The sequence below is a fragment of the Ambystoma mexicanum genome, chromosome 7p (assembly GCF_040938575.1).
Source record: "Ambystoma mexicanum isolate Mex_15411 chromosome 7p, UKY_AmexF1_1, whole genome shotgun sequence".
Classification (NCBI taxonomy): domain Eukaryota; kingdom Metazoa; phylum Chordata; class Amphibia; order Caudata; family Ambystomatidae; genus Ambystoma; species Ambystoma mexicanum.
Genome location: NC_090939.1, coordinates 740089368 through 740115694, shown reverse-complemented (window position 1 = coordinate 740115694; position 26327 = coordinate 740089368). Strand labels below are relative to the sequence as shown.

The 26327-nt window shown below is 44.4% G+C and overlaps 1 protein-coding gene across 11 annotated transcripts in view; it reads right to left on the bottom strand.

The window, feature by feature from the left end:
- The window catches only part of CDKL5 (cyclin dependent kinase like 5), a 2489742-nt gene that overhangs the window by 1932985 nt on the left and 530430 nt on the right, over window positions 1–26327 (bottom strand). For 9 of the 11 annotated variants that reach the window (XM_069636841.1, XM_069636839.1, XM_069636845.1 and 6 more), the window contains exon 3: window positions 3114–3285. The gene's annotated coding sequence lies outside the window, so the exon portion shown is untranslated. The remainder of the gene's footprint in view (window positions 1–3113; window positions 3286–26327) is intronic. The other 2 variants (XM_069636840.1, XM_069636846.1) reach the window with 1 other exon arrangement.

The following is a 26327-nucleotide window of genomic DNA, read 5'->3' as shown; positions in this document are numbered from 1 at the left end:
TGACATTTACTTGACAGGAGAGTGTGAGGGTAGTGTCCAAGTAAACCCGAAGGGTCTTCACCACCGGTGATTCTGTGATCATAATACCGTCTATGTTGAATGCAGTGTAATCTGGTTCCAGTTTGTTTAGGATTGAGTGTGGACCGACCAGAAGTAGTTCGGTCTTCATTGTGGAGGCAGAGGCCATGGGTTGCCATCCTGCCTGGATGGTGGTGTATGTGGTGTTTAACAGGGCAAAGTCTTGAGTGTAGGTACCTGATCGAGAAAGAAGGATTTGTGTATCATCCACATAATTAGTGTAAATAATACCCTGGGCGTCTAGGAGGTAGAGGCGAGGCTTAGTAAAGATATACAATGCGGGAGAGACAAGAGCCTTGGGGTACTCCAGAGCTCAAGGGGGCGGGTTCTGAACTAGCGTGGTCCCAGAATACATTCATAACTCGACCTTCTAGGAAGGAGGTGATCCAGGCTGCTGCTTCGTGTGAGAAGGCGGCTGCAGGGGTGAGATGGTGACATAGGATACTGTGAGCAACCAGGTCGAAGGCTGCGGATAGGTCTAAGAAGAGCAGCAGAGCCGGTTTCCCCTTGTCTCAAAAGTCATCCATTTGGTTTTTCAGATCAAGTAGTGCGGTCTCGGTGCCATGGCCCGGGCAGAATCCAGATTGTCTGACACCAAGGATTCTGTTAGATTCTAGATGGCGTTGAATCTGGATGTAGGCAGCTCTGTCCAAGATTTTGAGACGGAAAGGGACAGTGGTGATGGGTCTATAGTTATTTGGGATGGCGGGGTCTAGAGAGTTTTTTATAGTAATGGTAGGAGCCAGGCTTCTTTCAGCAGGGATGGGACTACTCCTGTTGAAAATGAAACATTGATGAAAGTTGTGATGAACGGGGCCAGTACTTCTGTGCAATCTTTGATGAGTGGGGCTGGTCACTCGTCTCCTTTGCATCTTGAGGGCTGAAGGCTTTTCAGGAAATGTGGTGTGTCTAAGGTGGTTATATAATTAAATGTGAACTGAGGGGGGTCATATGTCCCACCATTGATACTTTGATTATTAGTGGTGTTTTGTGGAGTAATTTTCCGTATCGGCTAATTTCACGGCTATTTTCTTCTGTAGCATGTCAATTTTTTGAAACATGCCATTTTGGTACACCAGGCAAGGTCTTTGTTCTTAGATGAGGCTTATGGGAGATTCCAATTTTCAGAGGATGACGAATAGCTCACGCGTGTCAGAATTGGCATTGATTATTTTACATTTATCCATGGAGGCTTTGGATTCGGTGATGGCATGTTTTTATTGTTTGGCCAGGGTGTTCAATTCCTGTTTAAGGGTGCCTGTAGGGCAGTTTTTCCAGCATGTTTCTGCTGTTCCTTTCTTGGACCTAAGGTCAGCAAGCTCTTGGGACTACCATGCGTTAACGTGCACAGAGGGTTTGGCTCTCTTGTGGGTTAGTGGGGCGATGGTGTTAACAGCATCAGTTAGTAGGTTGATGTAGAGCTCAGCTAAAACTTGAGAATTTGATGTGCATGTGGATTCCGATTTGAGTGGGCCCAAGAAGGGTAGAATGTTTTCTGTAGTAAGTTTTCTTGAGTTACGGGCCATGGAGGGCGGTGATCATTTGGCGAGAGGTTCTGGAGATTGTTACCCGGATGGCAAAAGAGATTATATGGTGGTCAGACCATGGACATAAGTTATTTTGTATGGTGATATTGCAGTTGAGCTCCACTATATATGGAGGATAGAGAACTCTTTACTTTTGGACGTTCTGACATTGATATCCTATAGTTTAGTTGAGGCAGGGAAACCCCTCATAGCAATGACATATGATAGGTTATTTATAACGCGCTTAACAACCAGAGGTTTCTAAGCGCGGACACGGGGATCGAACCTGTGGTTCTCCGTGTCGTCTTGCTTCCAAGGCGAGCACGTTGACCCTGAGCTATCCTCCCGAGACAGATAGGGCAAGACAGGTCTTTCTCCAACCCTCTTTTTACTTTAATCAAGTCATTAGCAATCACCACAATGCTGCTGTATTTGAGTCCTACTGCTGATTCCTTACAGCATCCAATCATTCTCAAATTTGGTCCAGTGTACAATTGAAGTCTCCACCCCAGATCCCCATTTCTTCTCCATAGTGCTAGCGTCTTTTGAGAAAAACAAAGGCTTCACTATTGGGGGCATATGTGTTATTACATACTTCCCTTCCCTCTATCTTCCCCAATGTTACTGCTATTCTCCCTTTTGGGTCTTTGTGTTTTCTTTCCAATTCAAACAGGACTTCACCCAAGATCCACGTATTCACTCCCCTTGGCTATGTCGAATAAGTTGCTCCATTTTACCACCCATCTTTTAGTATGCATTCCTGTCTAGTCTGGGACTCGTGCATTTCTTGCAGGAATATTACATTTATACATTTTTTTTTCAGGTAGGAACACAATCTGTTAAAATAGTAACTGAGCACTAGGGTTCCAGGTTAACACAATTTTCAGGCACCATATGTGGTGCAGTATATAGCAGAGTTTTCCATCATCCGGTCGACCCCACCCTTGGTATTACCTTGCACTGCTTCCCTATCTTTCAGTTTTAATGCTGTCATCAATTCCCTTCTCCCCCTAACAAACATCAAACAATGCATAAAAGCAAAATATGTTCCCCAGAGTATGTCATGAAAGCAAGTGAATCTATTCAGCAACATAAAAAACAATGAGTACAAGTGCTCAACAGTGAAGATTATTAGAGTTATGGACTTCATATTTCCAACAACTGGTAGCATTGGATGTGAACCCTGAAATTGGTTTCCTTTACGTTCAATCACAGGATCATTGGAGACAACAGCTTATGTGCATGCAATCCACAAGGGAGTGCCAAGTCAATACCCAGTTTAAATAACTGCAACATTGCCATAATCAGCTTGGAACATGCCCAATATATCTGCATTTATTTCTAGAATACAATTTATTCATTTCAGTGTGCTGTGTGTACATATGCACTGGTGAACTTCTCAAAACACTGATGCATAAACAACTTCATAAACTGATATAAATTATTCATGGCCAAAACTGTTCATAAACAAAATACTCACTAAGGTGTTTTAAATGGGCAATTACTTACTGCATGTTGGCTATTCCAAGCCTGAGAAAGTTTGAGGAAGAAAGGGCAGCAGGTGCAAATCACAGTCTGTCTCATAAGATTTTGGAGTGCAGGACGATCTTCAGCTCAGTATCACATACTGCTGGATGGTTCTTTATTATAAGACTTCTATTCCAAGCACTTCCAGCCTACACTTGAAACAGAAATCAATGCATTGAGTTAAAGTGGCACCTTCATTACAGAGGATGCAGCTATTATCATAAAAATACAAGCTTAAATGTATACAAATCAAAACACAGTAGCTCCTCTAAAATAACAGTTTTGTGACAGATATTAATGCCTCACTTGATTTATGCAGGCTTTAGGAAAATGGATACCCATATGATTTTAAAATAAAACAGCCAATTAATAATTTCTCCTAAAATAGGCCAAGTAAGAAATACAATAATGTTGGGTCTATGAACTGACAACTTAGAGGACATTGGGTTTGCTATTCAATTTTGAATGATTACCTAGACGAGTTTAAGCACCTTTCGATTTCGGGATTATGTATTTATTATTCTTTATATACAGAAAGTAAGAATGCTCTTTTGATCACAAGAGAACGTACAATAGATAAGAAATCAAGATTTGATGGGAAGCAGTGAGCTTCTACAATGGATTGAGTTTGAGTGACATTCTGACCAGGTTGTGGAGAGGAGTAAATGAACAGTCGCGGGCGACAATACGTGGGTAGACTTGCATAGATGAAACACAATCAACATTAGACACGCTGAATCTGAACAGGGTTACAGTAACTTTACAAACACTTTGTTTATCATGAGACTAAGGAAATCAGTATGAAGCAGTGAACAATAAAGGAAGATTGAGTTGTACATATCCAGGTTGCTGGTTTTACCAATTAAATAAAGCAAAGATAACGATTTGGCTTTAACCAGGTGATGAGGAGTTTTACAAGTTGACTCTAAATACTTAAACTTAATTTTTTTTTAAATGCAAAAGAAATGCATGTGATGAAGAAACCATGTTTTCAAATGAAAAAAGTAGCCATTTATTTTGATGAATTAATATTCCTTGTTTTTTTAATGCATCTTGTGGTAGGTCAGAAGAAGGAGGAAGACCAAATGGTGGCATTCTTACAACTCTTTTTATTAAACTATTAAGACAAAGGACTATCTGTCCCTATCACAAAGGTTTGCCCTGCCTCAGGATGCAAAATGTCCAATTGCCGCTACCCATTTGCTAGTGATATTTGACTCCTAGCAAGTAAGCCATGGGGTGCTGTGTGTATGTATAGAATTGATGTGGCTAGTGACTTATCGCTGGCTAGTATCTTGCAAATTGAATTTTCGTCCCCTGCCCAACTGAGTCTTATCGTCAGTATGGCAGTCAAAATAATGGTCCACTCCCCACCCCCCATCAAAAGCTAGCCTGTTCTAACCCTACCACTAATTAAATACCAAAGAAAGTTGTTGTGCTCTTCACTTTACTTAAGGTATTCACGACCACGGCGACGAGTTTGATGAGTCCCTGTATATTCTTCCCTCTCTTTGAAGGATTCACAACCACTGGGACGAATCTGATTAGGCACCAGAGGCTCCTCCTGCCATGTTTCCCTCCGGGGTCTCCCGCCTCTGCCATTACCTCAATTCTGCTGGATTGGCATCACTGGTTCTTCCTGTGGGGTTGGGCTGCCTCTTATCTCTTCTGCGTGTCTAGCGGGCCTCTTCTCTCCCGACACCAGTGTGCGACTCACAGGGCCTTTTCGGTTGCGGTCTCTGCATTGTTTGAGGACCAGACAGTCGACCTCTTCAGGGTCATGCCACTGCCTCAATTATCGTTCTTGGGCACACACAGTTTGGCTCTTTGCCCTCTCAGGGCCCTATTCTCAAATGGGTGGTAATTGCCGAAAATGTCGTTAAAAGGGCTAAACACATTTTCGGTAATTAAACCCTATTCTAAAAGGTGGTGCAATATTCCGAAGTCGGAATCATTGCGCCACTTTTGGAATAAGGGTGCCGGTTGCTAGGAAGGGCTGGAAACTGACCTAGCAACCATGCATGGTTATTCTTGTGGCACTCCTCCAATATTGCAAGCGCTCGAAATTGGCGCTGAAGTACGGCACACAATTGGTGCCGTACGGAGGAGTGCCACAAGAAGCAGTTTGTTCAGTCTGTGAGGTGGGTGAGAAATTATGGCCCAATAATGCAGTAAAACCAGCAGGCTGCAGGGCTCCAGGCAGCACATGGGTTTGTTTTGATTTTCCACTTTCCCCCACAACTTTCAAAAAGGCCCACAGTTTATCTTTTTGCACTCCTGTGCACTGCTGTCCATTAATCTGGGCCAATTATGCAGAAGAATGCTTTTAAAATCAATAAAAGCGGCAGGCTGCCACAGCCATCATTCCTCTGGCAAGTCTCCAGCCAGCACATGCTTTTGTTTTCATTCTCGGCAGCAGTTTCGTTAAACAACAATTTTCTCGTTATTTAACGAAACTGCTGCCGAGATCTTTATCCGCCTGTTTCCTTTGGAAACAGGCGGATATTAACAAAAGCACTGTCGTGCTTTCCCATGACGCCCAGGCCCATTTCAGAATAGCAGTGGTGCCTGGGCGTCATGAAATCGTGCAGTGAATCGTGCTATTTAGCACGTTCACTGCGCCATGTTAAGAATCGGGCCATGAGAGCTGCTTACACCTTGTGGTTGCCGTTGTCCTCCCAGCCGAGGACTTCCAGTGGCTCTCTGGTCTCTCGACAGCTTTGAACTTCCTGGGTTCCACCAACAATATACATTGGTCCTTCCTTGGTTTTTAAAGGGAAGTACTGGGGCCTCTATCTTTTTCTCAGGAGTGCTTCTCCCCACCTGCTCAATCTTCTTAGTCGCAGTATGGTTGGCTTCCAACCACTGGGTAATCTGTATTTCAGGTGTCTTCTTCTCAGTTATGTTTGTCTGTCTGATGGTAAGTGGGTCACACATTACAATGACAAACATTGATTTGTGGAAGATGCTTCTTCTGAAGCCTTGATGTTTCAATGGTTTTTCATAAAGAGAGTTAGGGAGTTCCTTGACAGCACGGGAGTCCTTGTCCCCAAGAGGGGAGTCTCTCCCTGTAATGTCCAGCTTACCACCACGCGTAGAGGGAATGTTGCATAGTGGCATCACAGAGAAGGGCTCCCCTGTGGGGAGAAGTGATGAGATCCTGTGAATCGTCACTATCAACATTACCAGTTCACATTATGCAGAGTTATCAAATTATGCTATGCCCACTCAGTAGATCATAGCCAGATTTAATTATATGATATGATATTTTTGTAATGAAGCAACCGGACCTGGTATGTATTAGACAGTTTATTTGTTTTATCTTTGGTAGCATACCATAAGACCCAACACAATGAGCATCCAGGTTACAACTGACCAAAATCAAGTATAAACATATTGAAGTAACATCATTCCAGAATAGTACAAGACAGAGATCCATTCTGGAATTACAGGTGACATGGCTGGCATACACAGCTGCAGCAGAGACCCCATAGCAACAACAAACAAATACATAAAGCATTTAACCTTTATACAACAATTTTATTTATATTGCGCTCATACATGGCTGTTTCAGAGTGCGACAAAGCAAGGGAGGGGAACAGGGGAGAACAAAACAATGATCTTACTAGGCCCAGTGACATTGAGAACGTGCAAGTGCATAGGAGAGTGGGAGGGGAAAAGTGCATGGAGGGGGGGAGAAAGTGGAAAGTGCAGAGCAAAGGAGAGACAAGATAAATAATAATAAAATAAATAATAAATCAGCAAAAGTGGTAATGCAGCCGAGTGGCAACTGCTGGGTTTAAGGCAGCAGACAAGGTGGGTCTGATAAGTGCAGGAGTGGCAAAAAAAAAGGGGGGCTGTATGGGTACAGATACAGACCCCTGTGCAAGGGGTGGCCCGGAGGCAATGCGGTACAGTGGCAGGGTGAGCAGGAACCTGGAACCAGAGGACAGAGGGTGTCCAGATGCACGATGCCAAGAGAGCAGATCAGCAGGGGGGGAGGGGCGAAAGCAGAAGCAAAGAGGAAGGTCTTGAGGTGCTTCCGGAACCAGAGATGGTTTTCCTCAAGTTTTAGAGCGGCAGGGAGTCAGTCCCATAGGGAGGTCCCAGCCGAAGACAGATCTACCCCCAGTTCGTTTCTTGGAAAAACGACTGACCCAGAGGGAGTTAGAGGAAGAGGAGCGAAGAGCTCGAGAGGGGAGGTATTTACGGAGGGATACCTGAAGGTATTTTGGACCCAGGCCCCAGAAAGCCTTGTGGACAATGCAGAGGATTTTAAATGTAATCCTTGCATCCACTGGGAGCCAATGGAGAGATTTCAGAGCTGGAGAGATATGATCCCAGGGCTTGAGGACAAGGACAAGTCTCACAGTTCTGTTCTGGATTAGTTGCAGAGAGAAGAAGCTGGTAGATTTAGAAAGAGGCTGTTACAATAGTCCAACCTAGAGAACCAGAGCTTGGGAGACAGTGAGCTTCTAGGGGAAGGAGATGAAAGGTAAAGTACCTCTGAGTAGGTGCAGTAGGAAGTTTGACTTTTTAGAGACCTCAGAGATCTGGGCAGAGAAGGAAAGTGTAGAAACAAAGATGACCCAGAGGTTCTTAGCTTCATGGGTGGGGGTAGGAGGGCGACCAAGGGAGGCCGGCCGGAGAGAGGGGAAAAGATGGAGAGGGTGTCCCAATGAGGAGGATTTCAGTCTTGCTGGCGCTCGGACAGAGATCATTAGCAGAACGCCAATCTTGAATGGCAGTAAGACAGTCAGAGATGAGAGAAGGAGAGGAGGTGGCCGAGGGCAGCCTGAAGCTGGGTTTAGTATCATCAGCGTAGCACTGGAAATTCGAGCAGAAAATGGCAATGCGGTGGGCGGGTATTGCCAAGTATATGTTGAAAAGCCAGGGCGAGAGCTTAGGTCCCTGGGGAACACCACAAGTAGAGAGGGAGATAGATGATAGGTAGGACCCAAGTTTGACCTGGGAGGGTCAATCAGAGAGGAAAGAAGTCAGCCAGGCCAGAGCCTGATCAGTGATACCCAGGTTATCACGGAGAAGGTAGAGCAGGATGGTATGGTTGACTGTGTCAAAGGCAGATTAGAGATCAAGTAGGAGGACATAGGCAATGTTAGAGTCAAGGTTGGAGAGCAGAATTATGCCCAAATAAAACGGGATGACATATTTCGGGTCTACTCGGTTTAAAAAAGTAGTTCTAATTTAACTAGAAATTGTATGCTAAGAATTTCCACTCTGTTAGGACTCACATGGCATGTCTGCATTCACCAGGATTCAATTTCTCATATTAACACACTCAGAATAATAATAATTTAACACTGTGGGCCTCATCACGACTTTGGCGGTAACCCTTAAATCCGGCAGTAGCGCTATTACCGCCGGATTTAAGGGTCCGCCAAATCAGGACTTCGGCGGATTTCGCCCCAGCTCTGAGCTGGGGGGAAATCCCCCGAAAATTCGCTCTCATACCGCCGGCGGGAAATCCGCCAGCGGTATTAGCGCAAAATTTCCCCATTGAGCCCAATGGGGAATGGGGCATTCCCCAATGGGCTCAATGGGGAATGGGGATTAACATTACCGCCGAACTCGTGATCCGGCGCTATTAGCGCCGGGGAGTTCGGCGGTAGGGCAGATAGCGCCGGCGCTAATAGCGCCAACGTTACCGCCCAAGTCGTGATAAGGCCCTATGTGTTGCTGACGGGCTGGGAATCCTCAGAACATTATATTGCAATTTTACAAAGCATCGAAAAACGAATAGCATCCAATCCAAGAACAACCAGTCAATGACACCACCAATGTGATAACCATCAACATCAGCACATTCTTCAATGTAGGTCCAGTAAATGGTGAACCCGTTAATCTATCATCGGCTGCACTAAAGAGCGACATGCAAAACTTGCAGTAGCCGTGGAGTTCACAGCATGTATAGTCATATCAACCTCCTCCTCTGCTAACAAGCCCCAAAGTGATGGCAGAATTCAATCACTAAACAGGCTCCTATTTTGAGGGCTCAGAATGAATGTTCTGAGGATGGGGATGACCAGCATGCACACTCAATCGTAACCCGTACCACAGGTGCATTACCTGTCAATGGACATGGGGTCCTCAACCAAGTCACTGGCGATGGAACTGGAGCCTACAGAAGGAGTCTTCCAGAGTCATGCACGCAGCCTCCAACACCTAGTCATCAGCACTTTTCATGCCATAAAGGTCTCTTTCTATATTGAATTTATCAGAGCTCATATGCCACAGGTTTCCTATACACTCGCCAGGCCTTGTCAGCCCTTCGCTGATGCAGATTTCTCCTTATGGCATTTTTGCACTATCGAGGGGTGGAAGAGGATTTTTTCCCTCAAACAATGACATTCCACTCCAACGTTATCAAAGCATTCATCATACATGGATGAATATAATGAATGCCTAGTCTCAGAGGAAGCACCAGTGTATTTGCCAGTTAGGGATATAAGTGCCTTTCATACTAGAGCGGTTAAGGCATACAAGCTATTATCCTTTAATGCCACAGGGGAAACAAAGACCTATTTTTTATGAGAAGCAAATAATCATGCAAGAAAGTGATGACAATCCCACCTGGAAAACACATTGGAGGGTGGGGTGCATGCTATGAAGAATGCTTCTCTTCTCAGCACAAAAAGTAAATTATGGAAAAAGAATATAAACCACCAGAATAAAAGCTCAAAGCGCTGATGATCGTTCAATTCAAAAAGGGCATTCCTCAAGGCGGGTCTGAAAATGTCCTCAAATACCACCTGTTCACAAGCCACAAAAGCACCTGCCCGCCCTCACAAAGAAGGTATACAGCCTTCTTCGAAAAAGGAGCCCTAGAAAAGGCACCACCATCTTAAAGAAGCCACGGTATGCACTCCAGGTACTTCCGGGTCAGGAAAAAGGCAGCTGATCATGGATCTGGTCTCCTAAACAATTCTTTCAGAAGCAGACTTTCAAACTTTGGCACATCCAAAAATGATTTCCCTCTTGAAAGAGAGCTATTTCCTGTTGTCAACAGATCAGAGAACGTGTACTTCCATGTGCCTGTTCATTGGAAGCATTGGATGTTCTTCTGCATCATGGTTTGAAGACAACACTACCAGTTTACAGTTCTTGGCTCCAAGAATATTCAAAAAGTGCTTGGCTCCAGTAACTTCACATCCGCGACGGCAAGGTCACTACGTATACCCATATCCAGATGATTCGCAAGTGCATACTCCATCAAAACAATAGGATCTCTGACACCCTGCAGGGGAAAACAATAAATGCACTATCCTCCATTGATTAAAACATATCAAGTCTCATACCTTTGTAGCATCTGGGGTTTATGGGATGGCTATTCAACACACAAGAGTGAGTTGTTTCAATGCCACAGGGTACTCTTTAGTGACCAGGGCTGTAAACCTTTCCAGCATAAATGAGAACCGCCTCTTCCTTTCCTCTCTCATTTCCAACTGTCTGACTGCTATTCAGGCATGGTGCACTGCTAATGATCTCTACCTTAATGCCAGTAAGACTGATATTCCTATCATTGGGACCCCTGCTCCCTCTTTCCCCTCTACTCTCTGGCCACCCTTCTTGGGTCTTCTCGCCTCACCCTTGTGGGAGGCAAAAAACCTGGGTGTCATCTTCGCCTCTTCCCTCACCTCACATCGCTGACCTTGCCAAAAAGGCCCACTTTCAGCTTCACCTCCTTAGAGGCATTCTCCTTTTCCTCACCTTGCCCTAGAAACTCCACATCTCAGGTTCTCTCTAGGCTTGATTACTGCAACAGCCTCTTCCTCAATCTGCCTCTTTCCACCCTCCGCCCCCTTCAACTAATCCAGAATAGGGCTGCAAGACTTATCCTTTGCCTCAAGAACAGGGATCGCAACCCTGCAGCCCTAAAATCTCTCCACTGGCTCCTGGTGGCTGCAAGGACCAAATTCAAGACCTGCCCATCATTCACAAGGTTTTCTTGCAGCTGGGTCCCCACCACATCCAACTCTCGATCCCTAAATACCTCCCGGCTTTCTTTCTTCGGTCTTCTAGCTCCAACTCTGTCAGACATTTTTTCCAAGCCGGGGTGGGGAGGTGACGGGGGGTGGGCATTAGATCTCTCTTTGGCGGGAGCCTCAATCTGGAATGGCCTCCCTGCCTCTCTCAGACTTGAGCCGGACCAAATTAAGCTCCAAAAGCTTCTCAAGACTTTCCTTTTCTCTTCTTCCTTCCCTCTCCCGCTCCATTGCTAATGTCCGCCCCTGCGACTGGATGCCTGGTCTCTTATGAGCCTTACTCTGGGCCAGGCCTGCCTCTCCCCAGTCTACCCCAGCACCCCCCTCCAGCACTTGCCCTCCCAGGCCCTCTTCCCCCAATCAGCCTACTGAGATTGGTCCCCCCCGCTGCACTTCCCGTGTTCCTCTGCACTGCCGTCCTGGACCTACCCTAGCACTTGCCCAGCCCATGGGCCACTCCTCTCCCGCCCGCCCGCCATTAATGGCACTAGCCCTCCCACCCTATGCACCCCAACCCCATCCACCCAGCACTATTACTGCACTTGCATAATCCAAATGTCACATGGCCTAGTTGGACCGTTTAAATCGCCGTTCTCTCTCCTGTCCCTGTCCCTTTTTTTCTTGTGGCTCTTGGAAACACGTTTTGGTGTATAGGTGCTTTACAAATGCTCAATGAAATAAAATAAAAAAGTTTTAAAAAGTCACTGCTAGCCATGCAGTCATCTTGCATTGCTGGAATACAGCATTGAAGGCAATACGTGAGCAAATGCAAACACTTGCTCAAAGGAGCCCCACTCCCAGAGCAGACGTACACAAGAACAGTCATGACTGACACTTCCATGAATGCATAGGGGAGGCATCTACAGGATTTAGATGCAAAAGGGAATAGGTCTGCAAAAGACACAACATTCTAGAGCAGAGAGACGTTCACTGGGCCTTGAAATCCTTTCAGGCAGAGGACCTGCGGTTAAGGTGTTAACTGACAAGATTGATGTTCTACATCAGGAGGCAAGGTGGACCCAAATCGAGCATTCTATCACAAGAAGCCCAAACACTCTGGAGATGGGGATTCAAATAGAACATTTTACCTGCTCAGAAAATCCAGACTATCCTGGGAATTAAATCCATTCTTTCACAAATAAAGCAGCTATCATTCAAATTATTAAAAAAAGTGTATTGAACAAATGGACTAAAACACGTGAATACATTTTGTGGAATGAAGTGAGTGATAGCCCCTTTATCTATGAAAGAATGGGTTTAGTTTTTAGAATGTAAGAGCTTTCCTAAGCACAAAATAAGTTTGGAAATCTGAACCAGGATTAAAGACTAACACATTAATACAATTTTATTTTCTGTTTTATTGTTTGTTTGTAGGTGGATGGCATTATGACCCAGGGGTATCTAGCGGCTGGACCTAAAGGCAATAGATGTTATAAGGGAGAGATTAGAGGAGTAAAGATTTGATTTTCTTTCTGAAAATAAAAAGCTTCTCTGTGTGGCACAGATTACCTGTTAGGGAGTTCCAGTGATTTGGAACTAGTTAGGGAGGTGGCAGAAAGGCGTGTGCTAGCACGGCGTAGACCATGGGTTAGTTTAAATCTGGAGATCGAGAGTAGACTTGAGGAGCTCGCTCTTAAGTGATTAACGGGAGTATATATTTTCAGACAATGTTTTATATAGCTGGGGCAGGATACGTGAATAGACTTTTGGACTAGAGTGAGAAGTTTAAATGTGATATACAGGACTTCATCGGAAGCCAGTGACGTTTTATGAGGACTGGGGAAATGGGCATGTCTCAGTGTTTTAGTTACAATCCGTGTGGTAGTAGATCTTGGAGAAGACCTATCAAATATTTGGGTGTTAATGCTTATAGGGCAGTGCAATAGTCTATGGGAGAACTAATTATTGCTCTAGCTATACTAGCGCTGTGATTTTCAGTTGGCTGGGGTCATAGCTGTTTTAGCACTACAAGATGAGTTTGCTGTGCTGATGATGGCCTTGATACAAGCTTTCATTGAAATGGTGCAATCTAGAAATACTGTCATGCATCAGGCATGGAAGCATTGGAACCGATGGCGACTTTCCTAATATGGCAGTGAGAAGTCCATCTTAACGGTCTATGCCTTTCTAAGATGGCCGCTTGTCTATAAGTAGGTCCTTTTCTCTGATGCCGGCGCGTTGTATTGTCTCTGATTCTTTCACCTACAGTGAGTATTTTTCCCAGTGACTTTTTGCCTTCCAGTATATTTTTGCCTTTTTGCCTTCATTTCATTCCAACATTCTTCCAAGTACTTTTGTGTCCTTGCCACATTCGGATTTCTATCTTACAAGGTACGTTTGGCATCCTTCGATCTATCTTATCTCACTGCCCATACTATTTTTCCCTTCTTGGTGTCTATTTGCCATACTGTCTATTTCCTTTCTTCAATTGGTTTACTTTATATTTTCTCTCTCACTCTAGTGATCTCCGCACTCTACTTCTAATTCCTTTGCATTCCGCTCGGATTTCTGCTAGAGCGTATTTCGCTACCCTCTCTGCTCGGCTTTTGTTCGATAGACTTCTGTTTCCTCCTAGATCTTATTACTCTGTTATAAATACCTTTGATTCCTCTTAGTTTGCTTCTCCGCCTTTCAGCCCCGTCATTCTTCTTACCACACTATAGTTCTCGCCTTTAGCCTCCTCCTGTTTACTGTTCAGCTTTTTGTTTGGAGTTACGTCTCTCTGTTCCAATTACGCTCCAGTGCCTATTCAGGAACCCTTTCAACTACCAAACTGCGAAGTTGTTGTTAATCATACCGAGTCATCCTCTCTGTATTGACTCCATCAAGCCCTCCAGAGAGAACTGTACTTTTGATATTATTCATCTGCTATTTGGAGTTGCCTACCTGAAGTCCTCTTTCAATCATTGACTAATCAAGAACTTCCCAGGTGCCTTCTTCGTGCCAAGACATGAATACCAGGGTTTTTTCTGCTACTGCTTTCTCCCTGATCTAGGGGCTTGCTCCTTGGCCTTCCCCTGACCTAGGATTTCCTTCTGGGCAAGGTGGCGGCTGAAGCAGCTCGCCCTCATCTACACCATAAGAAGGAAAGAAAGCACAAGCCAATAAAGTCAACCAGACTAAAAAAGAAGCCAGAAAAGCAGGAGAGTTCCTGGGAAAACACAGGTGAGGAGGAGGAGTGGGGTGAAAGTTAGTCCAGTCTTGACAAATACACCAACAGTCTTCTTTTTAAATTGGGATTTGAAATTTGGAGATCTGTATTTCTGGGTATTACGGGGTTACCAAAGATAGCATTGTTGGGGAGGAGGCTAGAAGGAATAGTATTTTCTCCGGATTGAGTACAAGATGATTTTCCGCCATCCAGCTTTCAATGAGTTTGAAAATTATATATTCACATCTAAGTTTTTCGAAGCTTAAAGACGATTTGTTCATCATCTGCAAAGGTTTGAAAAAGGACTCCATGTTCAACTGAAAGATCATGAAAAGGTTTGAGATATATGTTTAACAGAAGTGGGGCTATAGATGAGCCCTGCGGGAGACAAGTTTCAGAGCAAAATTGACAGTTCCCAATGTTGATAGTCGAGGATCTGTTGTAAAAGAAAGAAGTGATCCATGGGACTACCTTGTCGGAGGCACCTTCAATCATTTGAGTGCCATCTACGAACACAATACAACTCAAACAAAACATGTTCCTACTGCTTTAGCAACAGCAATGTGGCCACTATGTGACAGCAGACTTGTTGAGCAGGAATCTTTCATCCTGCCTCAAGTATGACCTTAAGCAGGATCATCTGGACCACATCTTCAGCAGATGGGAACAGCCCCTGATTGATATGTTGGCCAGCCACCAGAACACCAAGTGCCCATTAGGTTCAGTCGGAGAACTCTGGGGAAGCATTACCGCAACTCGTGCATCTTGTCAGCATTATACTAATTTGAGTGAACTCTGCTTTCATTCCGTCAGGCTCGCGGCAGTACTTTCCCGTGCAGCGCTCCTGTGCCACTACACCAGCGAGAGCTGCTCTCTTGCAAATACACCCAGAGCTTTCTTTCTATGCTCCTGCTCAACCAGCGTCTTGATGGTCTTCCCGATGCTTCTAACCATTGTTTTGGCCTCACCAACAAGTTAGTCTTCCACCTGCCATTGCCTGCTACGGCGCCCTGTGTTACCACGGTTCTCTGTGTTTGAAAGTCTTACAACAGACTACTTAGATCCCCTTGCCCATTTGCTTGCCGATAGTTTCTACACGCTATAATTACTGGCAGGGTCGGACTGGGACAAGAAATAGGCCCGGACACCCAAAAAGAAGTGGCCTACCCCTTGCCTCAAAAAAGTGGCGCATCCCTTGCCTCATGACCCTTCACCTCTGATGACATCAGCGGAAAGGATGTCATTTGATCCCACCCTAAAGTGACATCCTGGGAAGCAATGAACACAACCTTTCACCCCTTGACAAAACAGGAAGTGGCATCAAATAGCATTGTTCCTAAGTACACTATGAAAAATATGGTTATGATTTCACTAATGTGATATACATTTCATACAAGAATGGATCACTATATGTATCATTAATATATGTGTGTATAGATCCATATTGTCAAATTACTGTGAATGCAAGCAGATGTCCAAGGCCCCTCAACTGTGCATGCTGCAGCAACATGTGAATGATGCATGCATCATAATTCTATGATACACACATCATGCATGCAAATCAATCATGGAAGCAAGGTAACATGTGGCTGGGCCTCCACTCCCCAGGGACGATTTTGGCCCAGCCACAGGCCGAGAGGCCAAGGGGCCAATCTGACCCTGATTATTGGGGCACTACAATTCCAGTTCTCTTTTCCATTATTGTGTCTGCTGGCAGTATACCCTTTGTTGTTACTTAAGGGGTATTCCGTTATCTACAAACAGTCTGCACTCTGGGCTCTTCCACAACAAGCCCACAGGACTACATTTGGGTTTTATCCCGCAGGAGGGTTTTCCCAGGCTGTACCCCAGTCACTGTTAATCAGCCCTCCAGAGACTGGTGTAGAGTGTTGAAGGCTCCCCAATATATTCTTCTACAGCAGTGATACCTTCTTCCAGTTAAGGGTCCATTATTTAATTGTGATTATTGAAGCTGTGCATTGTGGTCATAACATCCACTGGGAGGTGAAGTTTTAAAAAAGGACAATGATCGCACCAAGGAGATACAGCAGTTTACTCACTTCTGACATTCAGACCAAAGGGCTCTGGTAATGGGATGTCCAAGTCAGGGACAAACAGTTGTTTATTATTCATTATATTTTGACACAGAAAAACCTGCAACACTATTTTCTGGAACGGCCCCCTCAAGACTCAAGGAGGAGATGTCTGATGTTGGGATGGTCGATAACGGTTCCAATGGGAAAGAAGGTTTCGTATTGCGCACATGTTGGTGACTAGGGTAGATGTGATGTTGCGAGTTAGCATGTATATAGTGTAGTTAATGGGAATTAAATGAGTGTTACTATTAGTGTTATTTTGTGTATACTTGATACATTTTAGATTCACACACATGTAGCAACAGAATGACAAGTCTGCCGATCCAATGTGAACACAATGTAGTCGTGTGGCATGTAACATAGCTCCTGAGAGATGGGAAGCAAGGAGCTTCATATGCGTATGCGAGAAAGGAGATTCACGGATGGAGAGGACCCTGTGAGGAGACCCAGTAGTCTTAAACACCCATGTACAGACATATATACACATGGATTCAGGGAAATGTGTTTGGGACAGTTGGGGGAACAAGGGGTACATGGTGAATACATGAATCTTGATACCACAGGTCCCTCATAGTTGGTGTTTGTGTAGGCCGCAGAAACCTGGCATGGTGAGATGTGACCTGAGAAGCTGGTTGATCGGGAACGAAGGATCGGGAAGGCAGCTAACTGCATTCAGGCAGCTGCAGTAACATCAGATTGTCAGATGTGGCCAGGTAAGGGTTTATGACTTGGTGCTATTGTGGAGAGGAGATGTAATCTTCTAGAGAATATGGGAGTTTGTTATTCAGTGACCAGGGAAGTTCGGCCACCTGGTAGGTCGGCTCAAGGCCAGGTAATAAACCCGGTGCAAGGGTTGATTAAAGGCAGAGTTGGCTAATGATTTATGGGTTTAAATCAGGTTCTCAGAAGTAACCAGGATGTGGCTAGAGGCCATGCATGCTGAAATGGTAGTCCTTATAGATTAGTTTAAAATGGGAGATCCTAGGAGGTCTGAGTGGATAGGATGGCCATCATCAATTCAAAGGGAACTGGTTTGTTTTGTCGCCTCCTCATATTGTTGAAGTGTCCTTGTAAAGCCATGTGCATCACGGTAAGCGGTATGAGGTCCCCGACCAGATGGAATTTGTAACCAATTAGGTTTGTTATATGTCAATATGTAACTATGTAATGATGTCACCAATGACTACGGAAAGATCCCGAAAAGTGGTGCGCTGTAAACATGAGTACATGCAAATGTGTGTTGAAAGGAGTTGCTGACGAAGTGAATGTATCCAATGAGACCCTGGGAACTTGCAGGGATTCAATTTTTTTGTATAGGGCTAACCAATCATGTTTGGGTGATGACTGTAACAGAATATGTGGGAGTGATTTAAATGTTGCAAAATGTATATAATGTGTAACCCTTGTGTGGTTCGGAAAGAATCAGGTTAGTTCTGACTCTACGGCTTCGTCTAGCCCTTCTCGGCCATTTGGATACAATAAACTTGCTTTAAAAGACAAATGTGCACTCGCTGAGTCTATTTTGGGTAGGGAGATTGGAGGCCCACTCCCACATTGTGCTGCTAACCAGTGTTCCTCTGGAGGACCTCTGCAGAGATGAAATGTTGACCGCTCCTACTTGAATGAAGCAACAGAGGAGAAAATGGTTGGCTCCTTCCCTCTAGCCCTGTAATTTTCATGGCCGGTGTGTTCTACTTTGAAGTCTATTAAAAAGCATGCTTATTTATGAACGCTCCACTGCTCAGGAAGAAAAGGTTAGTTACTTTTAACTACAGTTCTCCAGTCTTAGCATACTTCATAGAAGTATATGCAACCTGGCCTTCTGCTTGGACATGACTTACCAGATATGGACTCTGGTGTATTACCAGAATTTGAATAGCCTCAGGGAGGACAAGGCAGAAGCTGAGGTGCATGGATCAGGAGTTGCAGTTAGTGGTCTGCCATGGTGTGAAGTGGTGCTTGGAGTGTTTTTTCATTGTCTATCTGAAGGCAGACCATGTTATAAGCAGCCCCTCATAACCATTAGTCCCGTGCTGGAGTGGCAATGAGTGGTCTGCCGTGGTATCGGAGGAGCGGAGGACCTGCAACCCATTCCTTTCATCTCAACATTTCATCACTGGGTTTTCAATGCCCGAACTTCAGGTCAGGACTTTTACTCTGTTTGGCTGTGTGGAGAAACTAAGTGTCACTGCTTGAGGTTCTGCCCTCTCTCTCATGTTTGATACACATAAATATACTTGTACATATTTGTATAATTCATGTCGCCCAGCTTCGCCCTCAACAAAAGTTCCTAAGACCTCTAGTACCCAGTGTTGAAAGTATCCACCTCACCTACCTGCTTTCTTGCTTCTGTTGGATTTTTGCAAGATTTCCAAGTTTCTTTTTGGCTTTCAAGTTACTTCTTATTGGCCAGCCCACGTCCCGTCTTCCTTCATTCTTTACTGAACTGCAATGAATAAGTATGGCCTTCGGAGTCGGGGGAGGGGGGGGTTTGCCCATTCCTATACCCCCTATGGACTCCCCATTTGGATGGACCGATAAGGAGCTAGGAACGGGGCTGAAACAGATTGCAAGGGGTAGGGGCACACCTACGGTTATTCTAATGGCCAAGTCCGACTCTGTTAGCAGCACAATGCACAGCTTCAATAAGACGGACATGAATACAGACACAGACATACATTTTCCTGTTCATATGACTGGTGCCTCTTCTCCTTTGCTCATGCAATCTTTTCCCTTTAGCAAGACTGTACACGTTCATGCTTCCACCCTTCACGTCCTCGTATCAATTCCCCAAATCTGAACCTCCTGTAATTCCGTTACACCAAAAGAGTACAGAAGGCTTTTATTTTGGTGACAAGAAACTACAGTTATCCAAGGACTCTCAAGTCTCGCAGACTAAGTTACATCATAATCATGATTCAGTGTCCATTTCTCCTCTTTTACGTTGTTCACATGTTCCAAGAATAAGGCAACGTGTTGTGCATAAAATATACGGCCCAACGCGCAATGGGTAGTTACATGAGTGTTGGGGGTTGGCATGGTGTTTCGATTGTCACATGAGCAATCACACTAGGACATTTGATCACGCGAGTCATTCATTAAGCTCTGCCCATGCAAGGTTCACTGCTTCTGAATTTGTTTCTTAGCCGTCTTGATTGTATGCTACTTGGTATATTGTTATCCAGACCGTTGCTACGCATAACAGACTGATTTTTCGTCTTGCCCCTTGTCTCAGTAAGAATTATCTTGGTTACTGATTTTTTTGGAACGCCTTTTGACTACTTTTTCGCATCACACTCTGTCCTTGTTCTAGCCAGTATGTTTTTTCAACTCTGCTTTCCTACGGACACCTTTACCTATTGTTTGTGACATTATTGCCTGGAAGGTTACAAATTGGAACATTTTGGATTGCTCCTCAGGATTTACCACGTCTTTCACGTAACGACTTTTCAGGATTACAAAGAACTAGGTTTGTGACATTTTGCCTACGTTATTCCCAGACGAGCTGCCATCAAACGAATAACAAGTTTGTGCTCGGACTAGAGACTGCCACTTGAGCACTTTTAGGCACCCTCGTGCCGGTGGGTATTAGGGGGAGCCTAGCATCTTTCAGCCTGAGACTTCAAGACAGTTAAAACGCTTCAACGTACCATAACATCTTGGTAAGACATTCCATGTTCCTAATAGATGTGTGTTTTCTTCACGTTTTAGTATACCTTAAGTCTGAGGGTTACTCACTTCATTGACTCACTTGCTATTCTTTGCTCACAGGATAAACACCCATCTTGATATAAGAATAGGAATTCTAATTGATCAGGGATAACTCCTGTTGGCATATAAGGTATATCTATCAGCTATATCTTGCAATACTGTAGTCATTGTTCACTGTGGTGTTGATTGTGCGTTTCTTTTACAGGCCAGCGGAATCCTGTGGCATCCATCCATCTTTTGGTCAACAGATCTCTGTTAGTTCTTTCGTACTCCTGAGAGTTACATTGGCAGAAAGAACTCGTCAGTTACACGACGGGTTCAACTGCCTGAAGCAGAACACTTTTTGGATACAAGGGTGAATATGACACAATCAGAGAGAAAAACAGCCAACGTTTCAACATGATTGTGGTGGGACTGGAAATGAGTAACGGGAGCCAGGGGCAACTGGAGAACCCTCATCACTCCCACTCCCAATATCGGCCTGTGAAAGCCCCAATGACTCATTTCTAGCCCTTCTCTCTGTAAGTACAGAGCTTCTTGGGGAGATTACTGACCTGGAACTAGTCACCCAATGTGACCAAGTGGACCCCCGAGCTTCCGTGAAAAAAAAACGGTCATTAAAGAGGGTGGTTCATGTAGATCTCCAACAATTCATCTTTTAGGGCCCCCTGTGCCCTGGGAGTCATCAGACTCTCTTGCCTGTGTGTTGGGTCCTGGAGTTTGAGTAAGGACTGTCCCAGCATTAGTGGGTGGGATAGGGAAAGTAAATCGACCCCTATCCTGCCTCCTCTCCCTCACATATTTCACAAGGAACCAAGCGTTAATGTCTGATGATTCAAACTCGGACAGCGTCTTGGTGTTGGTAACAGGAGGTCTTTACACAACCCATCAGTGGGCCTGACCACTACGGCTGGGATGGTTGATGCGTTAGAATCCTGTTGTAATTTAAATATTGCTCTAACCGCCTTGCTTAACTACCAGGAAACAGTTGGCAATGCACTAGAAGCTGAGTTTGCTGTGCTGATGATGGCCTTGATACAAGCTTTCATTGAAAGGGTGCAATCTAGAAATGCACCCACAGTCTTCTTTTTAAATTGGAATTTGGAAATCTGGATTTCTGGGTATTATGGGGTTACCAAAGATAGGATTGTTGGAGAGGATGCTAGAAGGAATAATGTTTTCTCCGGATTCAGTACAAGATGATTTTCTGCCATCCAGCTTTCAATGAGTTTGAAAAGTTTATATTCACATCTAAGTTTTTCCAAGCTTAAAGACTATTTGTTCATCATCTGCAAAGATTTGAAAAAGGACTCCACGTTCAACTGAAGGATCATGAAAAGGTTTGAGATATAAAGTTTGTTAAACGAATTGAATGTAACATTCGCATTCATGAAGGGCTACCTTAAAGAACAAAGCGCAAAACTATTTATGATGGATTTGGGATGACGCAGAAGTTCAAACTCATGCTGGTAAGGCTAACAATAACTTGGAAGTGTGTACGGAGGAAGGCATAAATGAGGAGGACAGGCTCCGGAGATCACTCCCAAATGTGAACCTGAGTTTCTTCAAGTATTGCCAACCAGCCACGAGTGGGCCATCACTTCTGCGCCTGAGCGTGGTCCAGGTAGCGGAGGAGCTGTTGGTAGAGTGTGGAAAGAGTAGTGTGGTTGAAGAGGTGGTGAATAATGCAGAGGAGCAGGCAACCTTCCCAATTTTTAAACAGAAGAAATATGGAAAGGGTAAGAAGGGCAAGTCGGGCGAAGAAAATAACAGAAAAAGACAAAACAAAAATGGTGAAGGAAAAAGTCTCTCGGAGGGTTGAAGAAAATTCCTACACAACCTTTGCACCCACACTGGCAACAGCTTCTAGCCAATCTCGTGGTCTACATGGGGGCACCTCTAAAAAATTAAATGCAACTCTTCATAAAAGCGATCTTATCGCGGTTCACCAGATGGAGCCGGTATGGGGCCAGTGTACAGAAGCAACAGGGGGCTGCAGAGGGGGTCCGCTGCGCGGAAACTTAATCCTCTGCGGCCCTTCCCTGAGACATCACGTGTGCTTCTACCCAGGCAGGGTTGCTAATCCACACACTTACGGTCGAAAGAGCCGAGAGTCTGTCTGAGGATATGGGCCATACAGGCATTGAAAGGGGTCCTCTAGGTGCTAACCTTTCTAACGATCAAATGGCAAAACGGAGAACTCGCCCAAGTGCACAGCACCAGCATTTGAGACAATGATGGAGAGAAGGAGGTTACTATGTCAACCTTTAGTCCCAAATGAGTCTGGTAGAAACGTTGCGGTGCGGCCCACTTTAAGCTCCATGAACTGTTTAATCCTCGAGAAACTGCCATTAGATCATGAGAAAATAATCTTAAATAGGAGTTGTGTTTTACGCCTTCTAAAGATGGCCCCTCTATTGTCACAAAAATTCCAACATTTGTCAGGTGGGATTTTGGAATGACAATCGATTGGACAAAGTCGGTCTACATGTCTACTCTCGTTTAGTACTGGAGCAAGTATTTGAAGCATCCAATCATTTTAAGGTTTAGGGCTTTGATATTACAGTTTCAACCCTAAACCTTTGGTTGCAAATTATTAAGTCCCCAACCTATACCAACGAGAACAGGGGTTTTGTTCTGAATTGGCCCCATCCCTACAGATTAAATGCTTTAAAGACAATGCTTTCAAAAGACGAATAATCTATGGTTTGAATCGATTTAATGATAACACAAAATGGAGTTGGCTGGCTGCTACTCAGGACTCCGACCACAATGAATAGCTGCCAACGAACACTCACAATAAAGCATTTAAAGAACTTAGATGTATTTCTTGATGCATTTTGTTTCCAGAGTCTTGGCTGTTGGTGGTGCCAAAAGTAGACAGTGTTGCAGGTTTTCTAAATCCACCCTATGCAGGGGATAATGGACGCCCAGCTTGTTATTTGGAATTCGAAAAATATTTGCCTCCTCTACAACCTGCACTCAGCCAGATGCATTTGTATAGGCACAGGAGATTAACTGGGACACCTCTGTGTTCCCTGGTTCGGGCTTTCTTTGATTTAATTGAAAATGTGAACTACAATGGCAACTACAGAGAAACTTAAATTCCATTGTTATATGTAGTGACCTAAATGCACTGTGTGCCCAAACGCCTAAATGTAATTGTGAGAGTGTGTTTGAGAAAGCAGTGGCAAAAGGTGGTAACCCATGGCTGGCGCTGATTGACGTGTGGGTTTTTGTATTATAACTGGTAACAGGCTGGGCGATGACCCTCCTTGCAAAACTTGGTCTAAGTGGTCTACTGTCTAATGTTCTGGACTACTTCTTTGTTTCGGAAGAGATTTTTTTTTAGATATTGTGTCTACAACGGTAATGCCGACTGTGGCTAGTGATAATTTACCACTGTACCTAAATTGAAAGAGGCAGTCTATGGGGGTGTCTCATTTGTCTTTCCCTGTGGTCCTGGCTGTTAACAAAGGGGGACATTGAGTAACTTGGAATAGCTTTAACATAAGGTCTTTCTACACTGCTTTGGCTAAAAACTTTAGGCCTTACTAGGTAAGGTCACATATAATTTTATATTGAAAAGAGTTTATGCCAAAATGCCATGGTAGTTCACAAGCAAGCAAACAATCCAGAGGTCCAGTTTAAAAAAAGGGAATTATGGAGAACGCTGTGAGGTTCTATTGATGTGGATGAACCACAGGATAGGAAAATAGCAAATATTTACAAAAACTGGTCCTGAACGCATAGATACAAACAATTGTGAAGTGGCTTGTAGAAAATGATACAAACAGTGCCCAAATAAATTAAGACATTTTGGAGGCTCATTAATGATGATGTTAAGCCCCAAAATCAAGTACAAATTAATCGGATTTCTGAGAATAAATGGAGTGAGCACTTCAGGAATGTTTATGAGTGTGGGGACTAATTGCAGTCTTTCATGTTACCGGAGAAACCATGGTTCTTGGAATTCGATTACGAAACCATATGTACATACATTGTTTGCAATAAAAATTCCAGGGCCCGATGGTTGTCTAACATGTTTCTAAAATGCAATACAGACCTTTGGGCCTGTATCCTACTGCTAACTATTAAGCGTGTTCTGGTATCCAAGAAGATCCCGGTCTCCTGGGTCAACTCAATAATTGTCCTCATTTACAAAAAGGGGCAACGGGCTATTCCGTCCAACTACAGGCCTATAGCCTGGATGTACCATCAAACATTTTCACATCCCTGGTGTTACGGAAGTTGTTTACGTGGAAAAAGGGAGCCAATAGACTAGATCTACATCAAACTGGGTTTTGAAGGGGACAGGAACCCACATCAACAGTTTTATCCTTGGCCAGCTAAAAAGGGAAGCCATGGAGAAGTCTAAAACTGTTTATGCAGCTTTTATTGACTTCAGATAGTATCCACAGGAATTGCCTCAGGAGGAAACGTCATACATGGGGGTGACCAGCTGGGCTGTTGCACACGATTATGGCCCTTCATTCACACACATTGGTAAGAGTAAGATTGAACAGACATGGAATGCTTTCATCATCGATTGAGACAAAGCAGAGCCTAAAAAAAGGCTGTGTTTAGCCCCACTGCTTTTTATTTTTTTTATCTCAGACTTTGGCTGTGCATTCAGGGGAGTCCAATGTTTTCCACCGCGACTTGCGGACAAACCTATGAACTACCTTTTATACGCTGATGACAAGATACTAGATTATACACCTATTGGCTTGCAACACCAACTTGGAGCTCTGGAAACATATCAAGGAAAATTAGTTAATCATGAACATAAGCATGACAAAGGTCTTTCGATTCAGACCTGTTATGAAATCACATTATAAACATTTTAAGTGGTCCCTGGGCAATGTTGAACTTGAGCGCTTTTCTAACTGCATATATCTGGGGTTTACTTATTTGAGTCGTTTAACAAAAGTGAACTCTTGGTTTATTACAGGTAAAAATGTACCGTTTTGGACGCCAAAGCTGCCCAGCTAAATAAGAAATAGGGTCATTTGTCATTACTTGTGTTAATACACTTTTACAACAAGAAGGCCCTCACTGTGTTACTTATGGTGCTGATACTATGCTTCTATCTGACCTGACCGACTGGTGCAGCCTTGAGGGCTGCTTCTAGAGGGCTATGTGGGTCCCAGCAGCAGTCCTCAGGTATGAGCTGGGTCAGTTATCCATCAACATCTGTGTATTCTGGAAGAACTTGACTATGCTTTCCAAAATATCGCTGACATTAGCGAATACGTTCTGGTGGGAACTAAAGCGGTTAATGGAGATGAAAAACTGTCCTCAAATTAATAAGTGGGTGCTGGATTGTAATAAAATTATGACAGCATACAATATAACCAATGAGTCAATTGGTATTTCCCTATTAGACCCTGGCGAGGGACAATCAGATTGTTATATGCAATCTGATTGGCCCTCATCGGGGCTTTACCTGACCGGGAAACCCTCACCTGGGATTTCTTTCCTTTTTTCCTAGCGGGTGGCGTGGCAGCCCCTCAGCCAATGAGGAGTCTTGAAACAGGGCAATCCCCGCTCCAAGCCTCCATTCGGCTGGAGGCTGCCATCCTCCCCCGCCAAGGATTCACTTGAGTGTTTTATTTCTTCCTCCCCCTTCCCGGTAATCAATCCCCTCTCCTCTCCTCTCCTCCCAACCCCACTTAACTTCTTTTATCTCCTTTTTTCGGAGTGAACGCGCTGGGAACAGTTCTGTCTCCAGCGCATCCGCCCTCGTTGGCCGCCATGGAAAGGGAAAACAGACTGCGTTTTCCCCTTCCCTGGCGTCCATTCGTTTTGATATTTTTTTGTTTGTTTTTTTTCTGTTCCAAAACACAGCGTTTCGGAACACAAAAACAATGCTTTAGTACCCCTGTCTTGCAAGCCGGGGTGCTAATAGCAAAAATCCCCTCTCTTTGGGGGCATTACTGAGTCAGGTAATGACCTGGAGGATAACTATGGGCCCCGGGGCCTTACTATGGCCCCGGGATTACCTGACTCGGTAATTCCCCCCGGCTTGGGCCTTATTGCTTAAGTAAAAACAAAAAAGAAACTTTGGGAAATGGACTGGATCCACACCATTGAAGAAGTTCTGAAAAACTGCATCTGTGTGGGAGTCCTACTTGATGTAAGACCAGTGGGGTTATTCCAGCCTACCTGATTAAATTCCCAAGCACTTTTTGGCAGACAATTGCTGAGGTTAAGGCTAAACCTCCTTCCAAAT